Here is a 5,000-nt window from a genome sequence, read left to right as displayed (position 1 = left end):
TAACAGGCAAGGGTTTTGGGACATATCACATGAGAATACATGAATATTGCCATGAGATTTCCACAATTTCGTATGACATGTAACATGTGCATTCTGAATGAGAAACATACACATCAGGTAGCGTTGGCATATTGTACATGTTAGTATTACAAGAGCTGGCTTGCAGAAGGTGCACATCCATAAACCAATACTTTGGTAAAGCACCTGCTGCTCTCAGTACAGCAGTCAGTCCTCTTGAGGTGGTGTTTCTCAGCATGGCACATCTCAACATGGCAATGTGTGCAAACTCTCCCTTGACAAACAACTCCAAATCTGTCCAATTGCAAGGCCATCTCCTGTACACAGCACTTGTCAGGTCAACACACAGACTGTATTTCATATGTAGATGTGGCCTTTGGCTTGGCCACAGCAGACTGTTGATTGTATTCTTGTGAATCCATCCTTTTATTAATTTGGCTGTAGGGTGCGGCCCATTGTTGTGTGCAATGTTGGGATACCTCCCCATCCACAGCTATGTGGCAGACACCAGACAGATCATAGCCTCAAGGGACTGGTGTTTGGAAGAGGTCATAATACAATTCAAATTGGCTACAGTCCCAGCTCTAGCTGGTGGATAGCAAACCCAAAGCAGGACACTGCCATCACCCTGCTTCACTGTGGGGGTAGTGCTGTTCTGCTGTTGTGCAGTGCTGTTACTGTGCCAAACTAACATGACCAAATTGTACACAAAGAGAGTTCAACCCTGGTCTCATAACACCTTCACACATTTCCACACATGTGTTGTGAAGAACAGCTGCCGTCATCGAAATGCACCCTATACCCAAGACATGTGGAGTCCATGGATGACTGTTGTCACATGTACTACATACCCAGTACTTGCCAGAGATGTCTGATACCCCTTCACTGTTGCTGTATGTCTCCTGGCAGCCTTCCCAGACATTTCTGGGATGATTTTCCCAACATATGTGTAGGGATGTCCACTTCTTCAAACTGTCACTGTTACACCATCTCTTGTACACCTGTTGATGACTATCTGCACTGTGTTCCATGGCATATGCAATGCTGTCTGTATGTGTCCATAGCGTTCAATCCCTTTGCAGCATGTTAGGCTGTATGCAAACCATGGCTTTTGCTGTAGCAGGCAACTGTGGGTCTGCGTTAGGATAATCCTGGTATGTGAGCTGACTGTTATATGCAGGTACTGCAGGAGTCCATGACTGATGGCAGGTGTGTACCCAATCTAATCAACTGCTGTGGTTGTATCACACACTGATATATCCCAGTATGAGCTTCCTCCTGTCTGGATGTATGCATCTAGCTTCTTGAACTGTTTCCACTCCACATACATGTTCTCCTAACAGAGTTGTATGTTTCACATTTCCATTGTACAGATTATAGGTCACGTGACAGGTTGCATGGCTTTGGTCTTGTGTATTGTGCTCACATTGTCATATCTCACACATAGCTGGCATTGTGGCATGTGTGTACACCTTTTATATGCACTGTCTTACAGTATTGTATACAACATGCCCCTACTACTGGCACTCTGTCCCCACATTTTGGCAGTCATTATCCAGATGTCCTGCAATAACAGGTTTGTGAGCTATGCTACTGATATGTGACATTGCATGCAAATAGGCCCCTGTCATATCATGCAGTGATCCCCACCACAGGTGATCTTGCAGATGCATGCAATTTGCTGACTATAACAGTACAGTGCATGGCCACATGCATGACCTTAAAATGCCTGGGGTACTGACAAGCCACAACAGGAAGATCTCATACTTACCAGCCTTGGGCTGCTGTGCCTCATGTTGATGAGAGGTACCTAGCTAATGTGAGGGAGAGATATTGTCAGCAGCTTCACAATAGCCATCGGTCCAGGAGCAATGCTACATGTATGCAGAGGTACAGTCTACACTATGATATTACACTATTTGCTATTCTTCACCAGAAATGGGCATGTGTGCATTACTAAACCCCACCCAGTGCTCTATTTTGCAATGAAATCTGCATCTAAAGACTGTTACTACATAGTTGAAACGTAACCTCATTACACTGATGTGAACGTTTGCCTTAGCTGTAAATGCTCCTCGCCGGTTTCCTGGGTGGCACCCACCTCCATGACAGCTACATCTTGTAGTGGTTGTTCTCTGTGGGCCATCACAAGGTTGGCAAGGAGCTCCTCCATTGCCGTAAGTGGGGGCTCTCTAGCTGCCCCCCCAAGAGTAGTGGAATGGTCCCTCGCCACCACAGCAGCCCATTGCAGTGCCTGCCAAATCAGGTTGGTTGCTCTGTGCCTGACCTGTTTGTACATGCGGCCATGGTTCCCCAAGGTGTTCACTCTCTGTGTGAGGTCTTTCCAGAGGGCTGTCCTCTCCCACTGATGTTGGTGACCCCGACACAAGAGGATGGGGTAGTGTTCCAGGATGGCCTCAGTTATGGCTGCTGTCTCCTGGATATCATAGGCTGGAAGCCTTTGCATCACACCTGAAAGACATACACAGGTAAAAACACATCACAGGACATCAGACATTGTCCATAGTTCTTTACAGAGACAGCTCACTAGTAATGAGTATCAGTAGCCACAACATTACATCAAATAATATTCCAGTACATAGCAGATTTGTATGGCCATGCATAGCATTATGCATAAGTAGACAGTTTGCACCTGGTTAATGGTGAGGGTAGGGGTGCATGTGGTGTGCATATCCTTCTATACTGATGTTAAGCCAGGGGGGTGATGTTTGTCCTAAACATGTCCGAAGCTGGTCGTCTTTAACTATGGTGTATGTGTGTGTGTGCTGTGGCTGACCTCCATTACAGAGTGGGTTGGATAGTTGCCTGTGAGACCACAGACATATGTGGGGATGGCCTTCCGATTGCCCTCAGTGGATGCGTCCAATTTGTACTCATATTCAGCATTACATTAATGCACCTGTGACCTACTATGCTCAATCAGACATGGGATGACATGCTGCCAGGATGGTGACTGCTCCTACACACATAGTGGTGGGATTAAGAAGTACAGGGGAGTATGCAAAGAAAGGTGTTGGTAAAGGAGAAGTGGGATTGACAGACAGCTGTAGAGAGTAGACATGAGTATAAAGAGATGGGGTGCATGGCAAAGAGAGTTTTGGAAAGGGCTATGGATGTGGAGTCTGACATACAGATGTGGAGTCTGGGGTTGTATGTAATGTTGGACAGCATGGATGGTGTATAGGGCCTGTAGCTATTGGTTAGACAGAGGCACATAGCTAGAAATGATGTGCAGCACAAAAGGGTGATAAAGGAATATGGGTGAAACATACAAGCTAGGAGTGTGTTTAGAACATATGGAAACATCACTTTAATGGCCTGTTCCATGAGGAAAATGGAGGAAGGAGGGAAGGTTGGCTGAGGTGGGTATAGTTAATCAGGAGGTGCAACAGATTATCAAGGAGAATGTAAGGATAGCTATGAGGGGGTTTAGCAGTGGAAAGGCTGTTGTTCCAGGTGACATACCTGTGGATTCCTGGAGGTGTTTCTGAGACCTGGCAGTGGTATTTTTAACTGGATTGTTTACTGTAATCTTGAAAAGTGAGAGGATGTGTGAGATGTTGGCGAATATGTATGAGTACTGCTTATCTATACAAGGGTGGCCTGCAGAGCTGTAGTAACAAGTGAGGGATAACATTGATTGGTCACAGGATGAGGAAATGCTAAAGGGTGGTGGCATCTAGGTTGAGCACATGGTGATAATTGATGATTTGTAGTATGGTTTCATGCCAGGTAAGAGCGGTACAGATGCAAATGTTGATCCACAAGTGTTGATGGAGCTCTGCACTGAGGCTGAGATTCAGCTGCATTATGTCTATGTGTACCTACAGAGAGCATATGACATGCTGCCTGGAGAGTAGTTGTGCTATTGTATGTGGAAGTCAGGGGTGCCAGAGGCGTCAGTCAGACACTGAAGGATATATAGGAGACTAGTGTGACAGCAGTAATTTCTGGTTTTGACATGACAGGTGGATTTAAGGTGGAGGTGAGAGTACATCAGAGGTCAGCTGTGTGTCCTTTCACATTTGCAGTGGTGAGGGACAGGTTGACAGATATAATTAGACAGGGGCCCATGTTGACTGTGCAATTTGGTGATGACATTGTGGTCTGTAGTGAGATTAGAGGACAGGTTGGGGAGACTCTGGGGAGGTGGGGATATGTTCTAGAGTGGGGAGGAATGATGGTCAGCAGGACTAAGAAAGAATACATGTGTGTGAATGAGGTGGGGGATAGATGAATGGTGACAATGCAGGGCGTGCAGTTTGGATGTGGATAGGTCTAACTACTTGGGAACACCAGTTCAGAGTCATGGGCAGTGTGGGGGAGAGGTGTACGAGAGAATACAGGCAGGTTGTATGTAGTGGGGAGGGGAATAAGGAGTTATTTGTGACAGACAAGTACTATTAAGAGTGATATATAAAGTTTACAGGTGGGTAGTGTGACTGGCTACATTATATTGGTTGCAGACAGTGGGATTGTACAGGCAGGCAGGATTCAGAGCTGGACACAGCAGAGTGAGGGATGTTCACACTTGCACTGTGTGTGGCAGGTGGATAGGATTAGACCTACACCAGCTACTTTCTCAGTTTATAACAGTGATATCTCCATCCTGGACCTGTGTTTAGGCCTCTGTCTACGAGTATGTCAAACTTTGTCCATATATCATGCAGTCAGAGGCATAGAGATATGGTATATCATTACTTAGTGACATAATTCGTAATATCATCCCAGTTAGGTATCAGACTGTCAGATGTTTTATGTGTAAGAGGCCTTATATATGATGACAAGGCCTGGACATTCTTTGGAAGTGTGTACAGTTGGGGGGGGGGTTCTTGGTATTTCTGGCTATTGTTGACAGACTGTCAAGATTGTGTAGCAGTGTATTATGAATATGTTATTTCTTGGGGGAGGATAGATGTTCATAGGTTCATAGGTAGGTACTAGGCTATCGGCCCAAGGGC

Source organism: Protopterus annectens, chromosome 1.part2 (assembly GCF_019279795.1).
Source record: "Protopterus annectens isolate FY-2018-M chromosome 1.part2, PAN1.0, whole genome shotgun sequence".
NCBI lineage: Eukaryota > Metazoa > Chordata > Ceratodontiformes > Protopteridae > Protopterus > Protopterus annectens.
Note: the sequence above shows the minus strand (reverse complement) of the source record.